This window comes from Etheostoma spectabile, unplaced genomic scaffold (assembly GCF_008692095.1).
Source record: "Etheostoma spectabile isolate EspeVRDwgs_2016 unplaced genomic scaffold, UIUC_Espe_1.0 scaffold00000904, whole genome shotgun sequence".
NCBI classification, from domain to species: Eukaryota; Metazoa; Chordata; class Actinopteri; order Perciformes; family Percidae; genus Etheostoma; species Etheostoma spectabile.
The window spans coordinates 20,020-40,078 of NW_022602662.1; the positions used below are offsets into that span (position 1 = coordinate 20,020).

The following is a 20,059-nucleotide window of genomic DNA, read 5'->3' on the forward strand; positions in this document are numbered from 1 at the left end:
CAAGATGCTTTGCGCCGAAATACACTTCCTAGTTACTTTGTCGGTTGGCTTCCTTTGCCTGTCAGCTGGCTATAACAACAATAACTGCTAGAATTTGGATTGTGAAGTCATTCGCTGAGGTTTGTGTTTTTTGTATCAAGATACAGTTTGCATATTCCTAGGAAAACCCAAATACTTATGTAATTTACACGTTGGACGACCATTTGATAGCCTTGAACGAACCTTTACACGATATTTACGCGACACTCCTATTCAAAAATCGGCAAAAAAAATGTTTCTCACTTATTACCAATATGAATGTCTTGTAAAATAAAACGCAATACATTTTCTTAATTAATAGAATCCATATTTTGATTCGGCAAGCATAGGAGTCCACCAAGCAGCGTTTATGTTATTACATGTAGGGCTTTTGCCAACTAGCTAGCTAGCTAGCTAATTAGCTAACATAACAGGCATCAGTTCTTAAAGTTCGAATTTTCTGATCCTAAACTGCTCCTCTTTAGATGGCGCTTGTTACAGCGCAGTACTTGCCCAGGTCAATTCCAGTTGTTGGAATCTGTACTTGTGGGCTGGCATCACTAAACTAGTAGTTACTGTCCATCACAGGGGCTCGGGACACTGTCCTCGGGGTCAAATTTGACCCGTTTAAAAATAAATGATATATCAAAAACTATGACCAAAAGAGCTTTGAAAATAGTGACAAATGTTGGAAAAAGCTTAAAAAACGCCGGGAAAAATCAACAAATACATTTTTTTTTTTTTAAAACGCTGAAAGAATCTACAAAAACATAATAATAGTGACAAAATAATTTGGGAAAAACGTTGAGAGAAATGTAGAAAACAACAACATCAAAATGTTGAAATTTCGACCCAGAAAAACACAAAGTTGCAGGTCGACAGGAAGACAACACGAGTTGTTAACTGATTAAGCATCCATGTATTTCAGGAAACACTGACTCTGCTACACAAGACTGTTAGGCTTTTTGGCCCCACAAAGGCATCTGATAACTGCTTTTTAACTTTTGTCCTTCTGCTGACTTCCACTTGATGGTAATGAGTTCCTAGTAGATCTCTGCACATGATTAAAACAGGAGGCTAGAAGAGATGTACTTGATGCAGGACAGATGGATCTATTAGAATGGTAGTTTCTGTTTCCTGTAAAATTAATTTTCATTAGAAAACACTGTTATCAATAGGTCTACAGCTAGCAAATATTTTCTCATTATTACTATTAATAATAATATTTATACATTTTATTTATACTACTGCGCTTTACATGGTACTCAAAGACATTTAATAGCAAAACCAGCACATATATTAAAATTTTGAATCATCTGATGATTGTTTTTTTGGATTCATCTATTGAACGTTCGGTATACAAATTGTTATAAAATTGTGAGAAATGGCCATCATGAATAACTAAAGCCCACGGAGATGTCATTAAAAGTCTGTTTTTTGTCCAACCAACAGTCCAAAAACACCAAATCCTCACAACTAAGAAGATACTAGGGACTGACTTAGAGGAATAATCAATGATTAAATTGCATTTTCTACTTATCCAATAATTGTCTAATCATTTTATCACTAATCTGCAAATTGAGTCTTTTCTTCTCCAGTCAACAGGACAAGTCTTAGCAGAAAGAAGGAAGACAACATTGTTCATCTCAGATGATAAGGAGAGACAGGTGACACACAATGGAGGATTTCAGGCAGGCGTACCTGCGTCTGTGTAAGGAGGGCGGTGTGGAGCCTCAGGAGAGTGTTGTGGCTCAGCTCCAGGAGAGCAGGGCTGCTCAGAGCTCCAGACTGGACCTGAGTGGACACAGCCTGTCTGTAGATACCTGCTCTGTGCTGGCCACGGCCTTCCAAAATGAAACTAGCTTTACAGAGGTGGTGCTCAGTGACTGCATGCTCAGCGAGGAAGGTGTGTATTGTGTAAGTCTTGAGATTGACACAGCCTGTATGGGATTTGGTTTATTAAATTGTAAGTTGAGGCTGTGGCTCAGTGTCTGCCAATCGGAACGTTGGTGGTTCGATCCTTGGCCCTGCAGTCCCATGTCGAAGTGTTCTGGGCAAGACACTGAACCCCGAGTTGCCCCCGATGCTGTGCATCGGAGTGTAAATGTGTGTGTGAATCTGATGAGCAGGTGGCACCTTGTACAGCAGCCTCGGCCACATTGTACGAATGTTGGTGAAGGGTTCCTGTAGAATATAAAAGCACTTTGAGTAGTCGGACGTTAAGACTATAAAAGCGCTATATAAAAACAGTTAAGTTAAATTAACATTTAAGTTGCTTTCTATAAGAGCAAGAGTCAGTTAGCATGCATATAAATCCAAACACATGCTTGTAAATAAATTTGTATTTCCAAATGGATAACTGTCACTGATGCTGTGGTATGCACAGATAGTCTGGGTTGCTTTTAACAAGTCTTTGCAATGCAGTTGTTATTACTGCTGCTTGCGACCATTCACTGAAACCTGCCGGAGTAACTCATCCAATGCATTTAAATTAGACTGACTTTAAAAAAAACAAAACAAGAACAAGTTTTTTTAAAACTATTATTAAATCCAATTCCAAGACCAAAACCAACAATGTGTTAGTCTGTCTTTCATCTGATTTCCCTACCCTGTCTGTTGCTCACAGCTTCAAACTCATTGGATCTTATAAAGAAAATTACAAATATATAGTTTCATTTTTTTTTTAAGTCTAAAACAGCTGGCCACTGTAGTTTTCAAACACTGCTCAAACAGGAGGAAATTGTGCAAATGTCTGGGACTATTTTCAGTGGCGTATTAATTCAAATTGGAACATATCACCAGTGCAAAAGTGTGGCTCATTGATGTGTTTTTAATAGTTTTTGGACAACAATGGAGCTCTATGGCACACAGGAATAATCATTGTTGGTTTGTCTGCCCATGGGATTTCATGACTAAAAAGTTAAAATCATGTACTCTATGAAAGTGTCTGCTTTTATGCTTGTGTGTGACTCTCAGGTGCCAAAGTACTTCTGACTGGACTGTTTGGCAACACAACTGTAAAAGTCCTGGATCTGAAGGTAACACCTGCCAAATTAGACTGTCTACACTCTCAGACCCTAATGGATTTTAAGTGTATTGATAGTCTGTTGATGCAAAATATTGTTTACAGGAAATAACCTGAGATCGACAGGGGCTGAGGTGTTGGGAAAGCTGTTGGCACGTAACAAGACTCTGCATAGGTGAGAACAATTCTCTTCATGTAAGAATCTAGTGTCTGTTGCTGAACACCAGACATGTACATTATTTTTAAAGCGTGAAACAACTGTCGTAATTGCACCTGATGCAGCTTTATGGGGTCATTTTAGTGTGCAACACAATTTTTGTTTCATAAAATATCAAATAAATAATATGAATTCAAACAAAATCCCCGTACTAGGCGTTTCCAGTGCTGTCATCTGCGTCTCATGGTCTTCATCAGCAGGTTTAGTTTTCACAATTGTCATAATAACATGACCTACGATTGGAACCTCCATGACAACTGAGCCAACTCCATTCACTGATGACAAGCCTGAGATGTGGTCAAAAGCTCAAGAATGAGCTAAGAAGGGTACCGTGAGTTAGGATTACTTTGTTAAAAATCCAAGCCAAAGTCAAGACCTATCCTGATCAAATAATATGAACAAATAAAGTAAGTGTTTCGTTTGTTTTGATGAATTCTGAATTTCGCTTAAGGGTAACTAGCTTTTTTTCAACCTTGACCCTATATGTCTATGTTTTTGTGTGTAAGTGACTGATAGTAACAACAATCTTTGAAATTGGTCCAATAATATGCGTTAATTCTGAAACCGGCAGCCACAGATCGGACTGCAATGTAACCCTATGGGGCAAATGTGCATCGTCAGTTTGATCCACTAAAAGTGCTTTATTTTGCTTCCGAAAAGCTCAGATTATTATTAGAGATGCACCGCTTGACCGGCCTGTGACCGGAATTGACCGGTTTTCACGTGACCGGCAGGTCAGACTGACATATGCTGATTTTATGACATATGCTGATTTTATGACATATGCTGATTTTATGCCAGTCAAAAGCACTCGGGCGCAACTTGTTTAACATCTCGCAACAACAGCGTCACACATGCACACGCACCGCTCCATCAGCTGTTTATGAAATGTCAGAAAAACTCTGCAGAGCGGTCTGCTCTACTGATCTCAGGCGAACGGTCGGCCGCTCTTCCCCCCCTCCCCCTCTGAGGCTGAACAGACCCCAGATGAGACTAGAAGCTAATGCTAGCGAACGCTGCAGTGACGAACCCTCTGCCTCTGACTCCCCGCTGCAGGAGACGCTGTGTGTATTCCTCTGACACGCTGTATTAACATTACTGTTCTAAACCCTTTACAGGTTAGTGGGGATGCATACCGCTCAAAACCAACATCAAAAACATAGTAATCTTCCCTCAGTGTTTGGTTTTGTTGCTAAACTGTGTGTAGAATGACCGTGACGTTAAATCATCTGTTTCAGGTGACAACACCCTAAATTTGACTGCTAGCGCTAATAACTTAGGTATTTATCTTCTTAGAAAGAATTTTTGATCAGGACATGAACGTAAACCAACATAACCCATCACTGCTGCAACAGAGACTGATGTCCCCATTAACACATAATCTTTACATCCTGTGAATGATTTTTGCAGGCTGGTGTTGGAGTGGAACGCTTTGGGAGTGTGGGACGAAGCCTTCTCACTCTTTTGTGATGGCTTGGCGTCCAACAGTGTGCTGACACAGCTGGACCTGCGCAACAATCAGATCAACCACCACGGAGCGTCTGAGCTCGCTCTGGCTCTTAAACGCAACACCACTGTGCAGGTGCTAGGTGAGATGCAATAAAAACAAATATGACCCCTTTACCGCTACAGCAACACTGACGCCGATATTTCGCCTCCTGATTGGGTCATGACGTGTCGTTCTCTGTGACTAAGCTACTATTGTTACTATGGCAACTACCAGCAACGGGCAGAGTATACATGCTGCCTCATGTTTACCCGGGCTAGTGCATGCTCAGTTTACAAGAAGGTTCATGAGATATTTTAGTTTGAGCGTGTTAGTTTAAACAAAGATTAGTTCCTGAAACTAAAAACACTGTAGTGCACAGAGTTAGCTTTTGGCTCAAAACTCTGCTTAAAAACCAAAACGTAGCAATGTAATTGCCGCCAAAGTGTATAAGAATCGGTTGAAAATTAAGTGACAAAGTCCTTGCTACAAGGTTTTTTCTTTGTTTTTTGAGGTGGGACATGCTCTGTACTGGGAGATCCCACATATCTTACTGTGAAATATTTCAGTTTGCTGTGCTTGTTATTAGGGCTGAGCAATTTCCTGAAAATGGGTAATCGCATTGCCAGACCGCGGTGGAGTATGGTCTGGCTGCAACCGTCCTGGGCAGCGCTAAGCCCAGGATGTAGTAAAAGTACCCTTGCAAAATAGAAAGTTGAGATAGCAAAAGAGGAGGGACATCCAACGCATGAATTTTTTCTTTTGTTGATGTTTGACACTTTGCATTAGATTGAGTGACAGTAGTAGTAGTACTAGTAGAACTAGTAGAGAATAGTACTCATAGAAAGTTGAAATGGACCAACAGATCCCGTTGCTCAGGACGGAGACAGCTCAGCGTTACTGCGCAGCCTCCAACTGAGCTGGAAGACTTAGATGTGACGTGAGCAACCTGTCTGAAAGTTGTAAGTCTTCTATTAGCTGTGCAAGAGAAATCTCAATCATTCCCAATCAGCAGAGAAGGAGAGCCTGGGTATATGTTAGGAGATAACAAAGGCACAGGCTAATTACTGCTAACTAACATGCTAGTTAACGTTAGTTATTAAACCTAAACAGCTAAAGTAAGTTGCTTTGGAGCTATGGAGTCATAACATGAGGTATAAGGTAATGGAGCCTTTTATACATTGTCGCGTTTCTTTACAAATAAACAACAGAAAAATAGAGTCTTTTAACACTTTAGATGTAAAGTTATTCACTGTCAAAGTGACGCCAAAATGAATGGCAGTAAATGGAATGCTAACGGAAGGTGATGGCTTATTAGCATCAAAATGGCTCCACAACAGCTACGCTTAGAGAGGAGAGGCTAACCCTCTAGGTAGTACTCCACCTGTTGTTTACTTGGTTGCCATGACTTCACGAGATGACGTCCTGTCACTGTTCCAGTTGCTCGGGAGAGAGAGCTAATGACCGTTCGCTTGAGTTCAGTAGAGCAGACGGATTTGCAGAGTTGTGTAATTACGACTTTATGACTTTTCATGAACAGCTGAGGAGCAACGGTGTGCAGCGTACATAGCGGAAACCCTGTTGTGCATCTGCTCTATAACATGGTGGCAGAAATTTTTCCGTGGTGGGCCGCCATCAACATATCAACACTGGAAGAACGCTGAATGACAGCTTCATCCCAGCAATAACATCCGTTGAGTTAGACTACACCAACCATAATCACAGATTGTTTCTGCATGCAATTAAACTGATCATAAATTACGTGTATTTGAGGTCCTAAAAAGGTTCTTTATACAAAACAGTAGTTTAATTAAATAGAGGTAGTCTGTACTGATTTTTTGTGGTTGACAAACATGCAGAATGATCAATCTAATACAGGAGTTGGAGGGCTAAAGAACAGGTTCTTGCTGTATTCTGGTATTCTTGACTGACTAATGGTCCACTTTGGCTGTTCTCACTGACTGTACTTACAGATCTGAGGTGGAACAACATTGGTCTGCTGGGTGGCAGGACTCTGTTGGAGGCTCTGCAGAAGAACCATAGCATAGTGCAGCTGGAGATGGCAGGAAACAACATACCCAGTGACACACTCAGAGCACTTGGTAAGGTGTGTGTGTGTGCGTGTACATGTGCGTGTGTGTGCGGTCCACTAAAGTGCTTTATTTGGCTGCTGAAAAGCTCACATTATCATTCTAAGTGTCTTGTGTGACATTATTGAAAAGATCCCTACAGAGATAGACCCTTAAAACCTCTTTAAGACCTTTCTGTTTAACTAGAGCTAATCCCCCAGACTCCATTTAAAAAACAATACTTTTAGCGTGTATAGAGCTAACATATTTTCACAGGTAAATAGGTAAACTATGTGTTTATTTCAACCAAAACTAGAGTTGTGATGGTTGGAAAAGTGAAAGACTGACCCAAAACGGCTTTTCATAGTTGCATTTGTTTCTGTCGACTTTGAATGAAGTGGGTTTTTTTTAGGATGCTAAAATATTGTTTATCTACATGAAGTCTGGTGGGTTTAACGAACGCAATTTCGTGGATGTTTTTTGTTTAAAAAAGGATCTTACTCTTTAACAGTAAGGTAAGTACATGGTTAAGCACGCATGTCGGTACAAATTACCCTAGGTTTTTTTCTACACTCATTGCTTGTAATAAGTTTACCATGCAGCTGCGTCCTGTCTACCTTCTTAAAAGCACGGTTCATTAAAATTACAAAAGAAAAAAAAGCCTATTTTCTCACTTCCCCCTAGAGGTATCTCTCCATTCAGATAGCATTGTTTTTTGTCGGTCCAGGTTTTCAGAACTGAGATGGATGGAGATCCGTTTGTGCTGAACACAGCTTGAATTAAAATTAAACAGCTAAACTAAACAGCCACTTATTACTGGAAACACTACAGTATATTGTTTCAAGCCTGCACATACAACTCTGCATATTCACATCCTGTCATACATTTTTAAACATAAGCAAATTAATACAAGAACAAAAACCCTTTTTTGTTTTTATACTTTCACAAATGAAGAATTGTTAGCTGTGTACATTCACCGGGGTATTTTAGACTTGGGGGAAACCCTGGCAAACATCTTAAGCTATACCAAACTAGAATAATGAAAGATAATGTATCACCTAACCTTTACTGCAGAAAATGAAGCCAAAAGATAAGTACAGTGCCTTGCGAAAGTATTCGGCCCCTTGAACTTTTCACCTTTTGACACATTTCAGGCTTCAAACATAAAGATATAAAAATTTTATTTTTGTGAAGAATCACCAACAAGTGGGACACAATTGTGAAGTGGAACGAATCTATTGGATATTTTAAACTTAAACAAACGCTCTTCATCCAACCTCACTGAGCTCGAGCTGTTTTGCAAGGAAGAATGGGCAAGAACTTCAGTCTCTCGATGTGCAAAACTGATAGAGACATACCCCAAGCGACTTGCAGCTGTAATCGCAGCAAAAGGTGGCTCTACAAAGTATTAACGCAAGGGGGCCAAAGAATTTTGCAAGCACCACTTTTCAGTTTTTTATTTGCTAAAAAGTTTAAAATATCCATAGACTTCATTTTGCTTTCTCTTCACTTATTAGCCCCTCTAACCCTTTCAGAGCAGATCACAGGGCACAACACCGACAGACAGTCCACCCTGAGAGAGAGCCGCAGCAGGACCCGGTCCTCAGCAAGGAGATTCAGACATTAAAGGAGGAGAAGAGCCGCAGGTAACCCTCACCCCTTACACCAAGAATAAATTAGTCCAAGGTGTAGATTACAAGGGGTATGCAGGCAGTGGTGTAGTCTAATGTTTTGTAGTGGCTATACTGTACTGTATAGTGGTCAGAATCTGACTTTGGGGTTAGAGGGGCACATCAAGTGGGGGGTCAGGTATCCTCCCCCAGGGAAGTTTGAAGCATCAACAACTTCATTCCCTGTATTCCGATTCACTTTTATGCACCAATTTACAGTGGAAATAAATGTATTTAGCCTATGTCAAGAAGAGAAACACAGATGACACTTATCAATATATATATATATATATATATATATTATATATATATATATAATTAATATATATATATATATATATATATTTAATATGGAAAGTATGTTGTTGTGGGTCATTGGGCATTTTTAAGTGGTTATATGGAAATCCTGGAGCTTTCTTAGGGGTATACTGCGTAATATTTGAACAAAATCCATGCCCTTGATAATTCTGGTACAGAACAAGACGCTGGTGAAGAAAGGCTGCGCGAAGACTATTAAAAATCATAAATACACTTTTTCTCTCACTCATAGCCATGTCGATAGATGCGGAGGTTTCCAGTCAACCTCTTTGATCCAGATGCATATATTTATCTAAAAAATGGATTAGGGCTGCAACTAACTATTATTTTTATTTATATATTGATATTTGTTTTTATATAATTGATTATTTGGTCAATAACATGTCAGAAAATGGTGACAAATGACAATCAGTGTTTTCCAAAGCCCAGCATGATGTACAAATGTACAGAATTCACAGTAATTTTAGCAGTTGTCATTGTGCAGTGCACTTATAGTAACAATACAGATAATAGAACAATAAATAGAAATAATAGTTGTAGCAGTGCAGAGCGTCAAGCAGACCACGGCAGCAGCTGCCAATAACAAACCACCTAACCCCAAATCGGCAAAGTGAGAGACCATAAGGACTCTGGGAATATTTTGATATTATATCAATATCGTGATAGAGACTATATATCGTCTTAGATTTTTTGATATTGTCATATTGTAATACGTTTTAAAGCATTACAGTAAACTGATGTACTGTTGTAACTGTTCTATTTTTTTGCCTTTACCCACTCATTATATCCACATTACTTATGGTTATTTATCTCATTGTGTAAATATTTTGGGAAAGCACCAATAGTCAACACTACAATATTGTATCGAGGTATTTGGTCAAAAATATTGTGATATTTGATTTGCTCCATATTGCCCAGCCCTAATTCTAAGTATTATCATTAAGTTTGACAGATTTCGGATACAGTCTGTGTTGGTAACTGTGGTTTTTCCTCCTCTCTTTTAGTACCTTAGCCTGATGAATACCATAGATAGGCAGAGGGAGAAGATGGGACGCTCCAACGGGTGATGAAGGGTGTCATTACCCATAACCATAGTTTTATAACAAAGATGCAAATCTCCATATCAGTCGTTAAGTGTTTATATTTGCACTGGAAAGGAAATAACCCAGGAGATGTGGAACTCATTCAGGCAACAGTTGTCATAATAATATTGGTAATATGTGCAACATTTACTTTGCATCTTCCTCAAATAATCACAGTTTGTATCCATAACCTCATGGCAATGGCCTCTTTACCCGTTTTTTCTGTTTGATTAGGTCTACCTCCATTCAGATAGGCCACTCCAGGAAGCTCTGAATGAAATGAAGTCGGCTGTCAACTCCCTCACTGCGAAGTAAGCATTCATTTTCCTTTATTCATTTTCACTATTGAATAAGGTAAATTACGTCTGTGCCTAGGTGTGGTTTGTTACATAATTAATTACTTATTTGTCAGTCAAGCACAAGTTGTATGAAGGACTCCAGTAAGAATGACACAGTATCGATGTATTTTGATGAGGGGATAACAGTTCTCTTTGTTCGATAACATTAAAAGTAAAGAAGACTTTGCTGTTGGCTTCCCAATTAAAAAAAAAAAAAAAAAGACAAATGTTGCGCCATCCACGCTAACACTGAACTGCCGGCTGCAGACGTGTGTTTCGGACAAGCAAGCAAGAGAGTAAGCACTGCGGTGCTGTGAATGACTTTGAATTTTCAGTAACTGTAACAGTTCCAATTTTGCTGAACAATTAATTGCGATGAACAATATTATTCTCTTTCAGTCAAAAACATATTTATTCAGATCTTTTGATGACATCACTGTCATGTGACTAGGATCATGTAAGAACACAGGTACACAGCCTATGAAGTAACGCTTCTTTATTTCAGTAAAACATTGGTACCAACAGTAAAGGTCTTTAGACTGGGGGTGGAAGCCTACACACAACTTTGGACTTCTAAAGAAACCTTCTACAGTAGTTCCTTCGAAATAGTTCTGGAGACTGAAAGACCCAGAACCGTTGTGTCAAACACACTTCTACACAAAGTGTGCCAGGTCTCTGGGACATGTAACTTTCTGCGCTCAATTTTTTTTCGCGCCCCAACGTCAACTTCCAGGCAGCGCTGCGACCATTGACTTCAAGGCACTTAACCCTAACCTTAACCCTTACCTTAATTGTAACCTTTGCCTAATCTGAGTGCCAACCAGGCAGTGCTGCCTGGAACAACGCTGGGGGCTTAAAACACCAAACACTGCTTTCAGATAAGAAAACTGCAGGTTTGCTGCAACTCTGTTCTTTTAGATCAAGACTGTTCATTTCGTATACTATATTTCTACCTGCTCTTAAATGTTTATACGTAAAGCATTTGAATTGCCATATTGAAATACAATTGAAATGTAAGTATAAATAAAGCTGCATTGCCTTGCATTGCCTTCAGAGGCACATGCAGTAACTCTGATTACAGGGTGTGATTTTTTTTGTGCAGACTTCAGATGACAGAGGCTGCCCTCCGCCCTCTCGGAGCAGAAAACCACAAACATGGCAGAGCTGCTGACACGAGTGAAGGCTGAAAAAGAAGAACAGAGGGAACGACAGAGCAGAGAGAGGAAGAAGAGCAAGAGGTACGGACAGATGAGGAGAGACAACACTGCAAAACATGTCATTTGACATCAAATGTGATTCGTAAGGCTACCCGCTCCTAGTAGTCGATTGTCGTCATTTTGGGCTATGTCGACTTAGATTTCTTAAGTCAGTAGTATTTATTTACATTTTTTTAATGCTAAATTACTTAGTTTCATGAAATGCATGAGTATATCTTTGGGGAACACATGACTTCGCATGGTGCTTTTGCACCTACAGTGCCAGAATAAGTTTACACTCCCATGCTAAAGTTGATTAAAAAGAGGAATTTTCCACTTGGAAAATCCAATCTTTTAAGGATACCAATTTTCTTTGTGAATGATAATGTATTGTAAATAAATAAATTATCTTCCTTAAAATACAGGGGCATAAGTATACCCCCCCTATGTTAAATTCCCATAGAGACAGGCACATTTTTATTTTTATAAGCCAGTTTTTCATGGCTCAGGATACTATGCATCCTGATAAGTCCCCTTGGCCTTTGGAATTAAACTAACCCTCCATTATCACATACCCTTCACCATACATGAGATTGGTGTGGTGTTATTTCATTGAGAGATGATCTCATGGAAAGTTCCCCTCTATGTATGGTGAAGGGTATGTGATGATGTGGGGGTTATTTTAATTCCAAGGGAACTTTACCACATGTACAGTATACAATGAGTTGCATATTAAACTGGGCCAAATGAATGAAAAAATTATAATTATAATAACAATAATAATGATGTATCCTTTATTAGTCCCAGAAGGTTATTACAATTTACACTCAAATTATTATTAATATAGTATATTATTATAGTATAGTATAGTATATTTTTATACATCATGTTTTAACGTTAAAACATACATGTGGAAAGCACAGTAAATCCTTCAGCTAAAGGTACTCTAAGCAATGTCCAGCGTTTTCAGGTTTGAATTTTTGTCACATACAGAAAACAACTCCTCACAATCTGCTAGCTGCCAGTCCCCTGAACAACGCGGTCTCTGTAGACAGCCCAGGCTCCACTAACTCCAACAACAAAACAGGCCAACCTGGGTTAACAGCATACTGCCTTGCCTGGAAAAATCCTGTTGAATCCTCGCTGACCGAAAAAGACAAGTCAAAGTTCAGTGTTCCAAAAAACTACAATGACTGGTGTCGGTAATCTGAACAATCAGTTCTGCTAAACAATGACACAAACGTTCAGGTTCACAAATGCAGAATCATTTATGCTTATTGGGATATTGCTCTCACTAATGAAAGTACCTCATGTGTTTCTGTCTTGTAGGACAGTGCTCACAGAGAGGGCAAACTACTCAGAGAGATCCAAAACCTGACAGAAACCAACGCCCAACTCATGAATAAAGTAAGAGCAATCTTGTTCAGAACACACACACACACACACACACACGGACTAAAGTTGCATTATTAGATGTGATTCCTATTTGTCTTGTGTATCTTAGGTTGAGGAGAAGGAGCGGCGGTGTAAGTCTCAGCAGCAGCAGATCTTTGAGCTGAAGCAGGAGCTGACCATAGCACGGCAGAGCTCAAGCTGCAGCTCACACAGGCAGAAGGTCATACACACACTCATAGAACCACACACACACCACATATTGTACACTCACTCACTCACTCACTCACTCACTCACTCACTCACTCACACACATGTTCCTATTTACAGTTACATAAGATTATTTCACATAAAACCCGCATTCATGTCATGTATGTCACCCTCTCTCAGACCGTCTGGAAATAGAGAAGCGAAGGTCCAAGCAAGCCCTGCAGACCTGGACAGTCTCCGCCAAAAGAGGTGCTCAGGTTTTTTCTCTCAGGTTTTTCTGTATACATATATATATATATTATATGTATATTATACACACACACACACACACACACACATATTACATTGCCACACACAGGACATTAACTCAAGTACTAGGGCTGAGAGATATGCTTTTGTCCGAATTCAATTCTTTCACGATATATGGTGTAGATTAAATTTGTATTATGATTTCCATTCATTGCAATTCTAGTATTGGTAGTATTGAATATTGCGATTTCTCTTCTTTAACAAAAAACAGAAGTTGAATAATACACAGAAAATATATCACAAGACATTTCTGAAAACTAATTGTTTTCTAAGCAGAATGCACATCACATGTCAGTCAGTCTGACTGCCATTTATTTCACTTGTAAGAAGGACATAACATGGATTTTCTGCATTTTCTGCTTTCCATCTGTTTGCTGGAAACAAATATGATGTAGTTGCGGTATTAGCGGTACCAAAACCTAAATTTGAGGTGAATTTTTGTACAAAAATTCTGGGGGAAATAACTATATATAAATATATAAATTAGTGTAAATTAGTGCGAGGAAAGCATTTTCATTTTCTCCTCAAGCGAGATGCCAATATATTTGACCCTATCAATATAAAACCCAGTCAGAGTGGAGAGACAGTATGTTTATTATTGTAATCTATGTATTTAGACCTGGAGAATAGCATACATTCTGTTAAGTACTAATTAAGATTGAAGTGCATCTTGCAGTGAATTACAACAAACAATGGACTTTGATTGGATAAGGCCCATTATGTCCTATTGTGTTCTTTAATCCTCCAATGTAGCACAACTAGACTGCAGAATTCAATGTTTCCTCTTCCTGTACCGGACTCTCACACCGCCTCAAAACTACATTTCAGAGAGAATATTATACTTTTTACTCCACTACAATCATCTGACAGCTTTAGTTATAGTTACTTAATAAATTGAGATTTTTGCACTCAAAGCACATTCATTAAATCAAACCACCCAACAACATAAAGCCTACAAGTCCACTTAGCCGATTAAACACTAAGTTGATTGAAAAAACTGTTTTGGATTGTTTCCAGTTTCTAAAATGTGAGGATTTTTTTGCATTACTTTTAATACTTTAAATCCATGGTCCTGATGATACTTACATACTTTTACTCAAGTAACATTTCAATGCAGGACTTGACTTGTAAAAGAGTATCTTTTACAGTGTGTATTAGTACTTTTATTCAAGTAAAGGATCTTTTGTGTTTTTGTGTGTGTGTACGTTGACTAATAGAAAAAGATGAATTACTAGAAGTTTAAATTTCTTCACAGGTGGAGCATTTGAATCGACATCTAGAGGAGAGCGAGAGGGCTCTGCAGGAACGCATCTTCAAGCTGGAGGACAGCGGATACAACTGGAAGAGGTCAGAGTGTCTGTTTAAAAGATAAAACACAAGTAATGCATACATTTAGTCACAAAGTAACTGCTAATAACAGATAAGGTATTGTTATGGTTCTGATATTTTTAGGGCAGGGTGTCGTCAAAAATGTTCGATACCGATACCAATAACGTTAGTTCAATATTGATACTTTGTACTTTACCATTTTATAAAATGACAGAAGAAATGACAACATTACGGCGCAAAGGTTTTCATATGTTTTTAGCGTAATGTAGAGCTTTTCTGCATGTCTCTATGACGTGTAACGTTAGACAGCCAATCACAAACACTATTATCTTGGGAGAAGCAAGCTGCACTTATTGCTCACTGAGTCTGATGAGATTTACTCCTTAGGTATTGAATTTGGGTATAAATGACAAGGCATTTGTTGATACGCAATACTTTAGAGCCATACTAGAAATACTGTATATTTTATTAAATGAAGCTGCACATTAAACTGGGCTTACATAACATTGAGGTTAGCCTAGAGCCTTTACACATACCTTTTTTGCATAGAAAACTAAGCCATTAAAATAGCCTAATAAATATAGTATGCTTTTATAAATCATGTTTAGTGTTGACATACATGGGGAACAGTAAATCCTCAGGATCAACTGTAACTGATGGACTACCTTGCTTATATGCCAGTAACCTATCAGCAGTGGGGAGTGTGTATTTTCAAATATTTTGTTGGACTCATGTTAAGACTTTTTTTTTTGAAAAAACCTTTAAAGATTAACAATAATTTGAGGTCCCCTTTCATTGACTCTGAGGACCCCCTAGGGTCCCGGACCCCCTGTTGAAGATCCCTGCTTTAAAGGCAATTTGTCAGTGCCTATAAAGTATTGAATTCGTACCCAGCCTCAGCCATTTTATCTTTATTAGCCAAAAGCCAGATATTCGACATTAAGCGGTTATGTAGCAGCGAGACTATGCACATAGCCACAGTAGCTGCTGTTTGTTTCCTCAAAAATGTAATCGGGACTACAGTGGCTACGAAGATACCGCATGGAGACATCAAAGAACTGGATTGGTATGGCAGGGCGCTGTATCAGACGCACTGGTATACAATTTTGAATTTTCTATATGATATGAATTTTAAATACCGCCATAACATGCATAGCTGCTGTAACTCTTTACAGGCAGAAACAATGTAAGATTGTTTTTCTGCGTAGGCAGGCTGTGAGTGTAGTGTACGGAGAGTGGATCAAGATTAACTGCATACCCTTCTTACTTATGGTTATGACTAGAGCCCGACCGATAAGGATTTTTAAGGCGATACAATATTTGGTGATTAAAAAATCCGAAATTTCAATATATCGCCGATATATATTTAAAAACAAATCCAGAAATGCATAACAAACATAAACACATTTCCCTCACATTAGTTATTATGAGTCCTCAATAAATAATATAATTGCATGTGGTTTAAAAATAAACTTGTTTTTCGTCAAACAAAACAGAGGAACATCAAACATATTAACGTTCTGATCAATAAATGTAAAAATACAAAGTTAAGATATGAAACTTAAGTCCTTTGAACAAAACCTCAGTGTTGCCGAATCATTTAAATGATTCTGATAAAATAGATAAATACATTTTTTTTTCATTCATTTATCGGCCATTATAAATGCAGTACAGATTGGAAAATGCCTAATGTCGCCGATAATATTTGCCCGCCAATATATCGTTTGGGCTCTAGTTAAAACTTTTAACACAAAAATTAATTACCCACAACTAACTGCATTTTTTAATTATTCTTTACATTGTTCTCCTGACAGTATGGGTCACTATAAATCTATAGTAAGGCCCAGTCAAGCAAAAACAAAAACGTGACCAACCTAATCTTAAACAATACTTTGACAATGTTTTGGTCAAACCCCCCAGCGCTATGTGACTGATGTTGTTTCTGATACAGTTGGAGATTGTTGATAATAAAGAAAATGTTCCGAAGTTAAAGAAAGACATTATTTTTTTACTTATTCTTTATTCAGCCAGGAATGTCCGATTGGGTTAAGGAATCCACTGCTTTTCAGTAAGACACATCTAGCATATCCAAACGAGCTTACCACAGTCACCACTCTATCACCGTGAATTTTTTCATTACATAAAATCATTAAAGGTAGCTGAAGTTTATTGCCAACGACTGAGTGGGGCCTGTATTTTTTGAAAGGGGAAGTTATTTCTTACCTAACTGTAATTTTCCAGACAGTTTGGTTATTCAATCCACAAGGTGGCTTCTCTTTCCACGCTGGGGATTCCCCCACTTTTCAGGAAAAGCTGGGACAGAATGTTATGAATATTGTGTAGGTGGACAGGTACAGTTGGTGGACAGGTAAGATAAACATCTTCCAACCTACTGTCCTCCAACACAGTAGCCTTGTATTTTGGGATCCTTTTCCTACGGAAATTAATTACTATTCCTCACTGGGTTTGGATCTTCAGGGACCCGTCCAGCACATTGTGTAGGAAGCACAGCTGGACTCTCTAGTCTACCTGTGCTCTGAATGTACAGCCATGTATAATGTCCATGTGTTGTAGGAGCTGAGTAAAGCTAAAGCAGCGTGTGTGACAGAGAGGGCCCAGGCAGAGGAGGAACTGGGAAGAGTGCGAGCTCAAGTGCGTCTGGAGGAGGTGAGTTTAAAAATCCGCATCATGAGCTACGATCTAAGCCTCAATAGGATGGGCTGCCATTTAATTCAATTTTGCCGGACGATAAATTGTCCCGGAAATTATTGCGATAAACAATAATATTGTCGTTCTGAGACCATTTTCATCTAATACATGATAATGGCATAATACTGAAGTACGCCTTTTCAAGATCAATAACTATTATCTCTAGAGAATATTTAACACTTGAACTGGAGACATTTTAAATATGTGGCACATGGCTGCCACATGGCCCAAGACATATGCAACTGACAAAAGGGCTCACTCCTCATTACGCTAAGAACCGAGAGTGGTCGTCCCGTGTCTTTAGTAGAGAGAAGGAAAACAAACAAGCTTTTTTTTTTTTTTGTTTATGGTTATTAATTGGCATATTGACTATTGCGACAGGCCTAGTTCCGTTACATTTCATCAATGCAATTTATCAAATCCCTTTAAATCCATTGTTGAATTTTATTGGTGTTAACTGAACATATACAGTATTATACTGTACACTAGCACATGAACTTGAAAGTCCTGGTTTAGACTAGATAACATTAGACAAAGTGTGGTTTTATAAAAGAAGGAGGCAAAATAAGTATGACTTTTTAAAATGAATTATAGGTATTTGAGACATTCCGTTACAGCGTTGTTTTTGAAGTCAGTTGTTTCTCGGTTTTCTCCATTGTTCTGACTTCCTGCTTTATTTCCTCTGAGCAGCAGAGCACGTGTCTGCCTGGGGGACAAGCTCCGCTCGGTGCGCTCCAACCTACAGGAGGTCCCGCTCCACTGCTCTCAGCAGAAACAGACCATCTCTGAGCTGCAGGCCAAGAACAGCCAGCAGGGCAGCGAGATAAGCGCAATGCGGCGCAGGACGGAGGAGCTCCAGCAGTCAGGATGTCCTCCTGTCCTTCTCAGTGTGGCTGTGTCGTGTCCTGGTTAACAGAAGACGTGTCATTGAGGGGATTGCTCCGGTGCCGCCACAGTTTCCGCCGATTTCCCTTTTTTGCGCCTGATGTCCCTCACTAGCCACTTTCTTTGTGTTGCCGTTCAAACTCGCTGTATAAGCTATTTACCGGTAAACACTGCGGGTTGTTCAGGACACCCCCCCGCCTTCGTCTGTCGCTAGCAATGGTGACGCAGTGATTTGAGACAATTCTCTCCTATCAGTCAGCAGTCTGCAGTTTTTCACGTCACCTTTTGGTATTGCCTCAGCTCGCTTGGAACCTCGACTGAGGTGGTACTACAAAAGTACCTGTTAGCAGGTACCGGGACTTTTTTCATAATGGAAAACCAAAAAAGTCAAGTAGCGTTGAGGCAAGTTGAGTAGATACCATGCGGTTGAAAAACGCTATATCTGTCCAATCGGAGTTTTTCTGTTGCACACTAAACTACTTCTGAACGTAAAAGTTCCACCAAAACAAGTTCCTTCTTGAGGCTGTTTTGCAGATCCGCCGTTACTGCACCCAACGCTGAGCCTCGCCCAAGATGATTGGGATTGGTTTAAAGAAATACCAATAAACCGAGCACATTATTCTCCCATCCCAGAATGCTCTGTGGAGTAGCCAGACCCTCCTCCGCAGCGCTGTGGAGGAGGATCTTGCGATGAGAGACTACTGGTTACACTATAGCTCCATTGACCCTGTGTCATGGTTCAAATGTCCATTATAGACCCAAACATATGGATGTTTTAAGAGTTAAAAAAAATTGGCCGATATTACGTTACATTTACATTACCCTACGCAACCCGTTGTATAGATAAAATATTTTAGAAGATTAAGCAGCTATAATCAATATTTTTATAATAATGTATCACGTGTAATGTGTATAATAATAACAACAGGTAAAAACATTGTAATTTCCCTTGGGGGATTAATAAAGTATAAATTCTTATTATTGTTATCAAATGAAACTGTGAAAACAAATGACAAAAAAAAGAAAAGGTGTCTTGTGGTGATGACCTACAGAGAGTTCCCGACTTTACAGAGCTTTAAAGCGTCCATATTCTGCTCATTTTCAGGTTCATAATTGTATTTTGAGGTTGTACCAGAATAGGTTTACATGGTTTCCTTTTAAAAAAACACCATATTTTTGTTGTACTGCACATTGCTAGATCCTGTTTTCACCCTGTGTGTTTAGGTCTCTGTTTTAGCTACAGAGTGAGACATCTCACTTCTATCCTGTCTTGAATTGTGTTGTTTTTTGTTGTCGGTGAACTGATGTGGGTGTTTAACTGGTGGTGTGTTGTTGCAGGAACTGTCCTCTAAGGACCAGGAGAAGGTGGCTGAAGTAAGCCGGGTGAAGGTGGAACTGCAGGAGCATATTGGACATTTACAGGCAGAAAGAACGACACAGGGGGCTTAAGAGAAGATCTGTGCTCTGGAGAGAGAGATTAAAGTGCACCCCATTGTTTTTCCTCTTATCACTGGCGACACAAGTCTTTATTTTCCTTTTGCAAAAGAGAGTACACTTTAACAGGTGAATAGTTTTCCTATTTCAATAACAATCCCAGTCTGCATGAAGAACTGCTCGGATGTGTAGAATGGGTGTTACACGGCTAAGCTAACCTGGACTCGTATACTAAAAACACACAGCTACTAAAGGGAAAGCATTGATACCATAAGCATCAAGTTCCAAAAAATATACAGCAAAAGGTTTCACATGTGTAACACCCAGGTCAACCAGTAATCTGTTTGAGTCCTGTACCAGGTCAGATATTGT

The 20,059-nt window shown here is 39.1% G+C and overlaps 1 pseudogene; it reads left to right on the forward strand.

Annotated features, from left to right (window-relative positions):
• The first annotated feature begins 14 nt into the window (after positions 1–14).
• Positions 15–19,735, forward strand: LOC116674627 (leucine-rich repeat-containing protein 45-like; annotated as a pseudogene).
• The last annotated feature ends 324 nt before the right edge of the window (positions 19,736–20,059 follow it).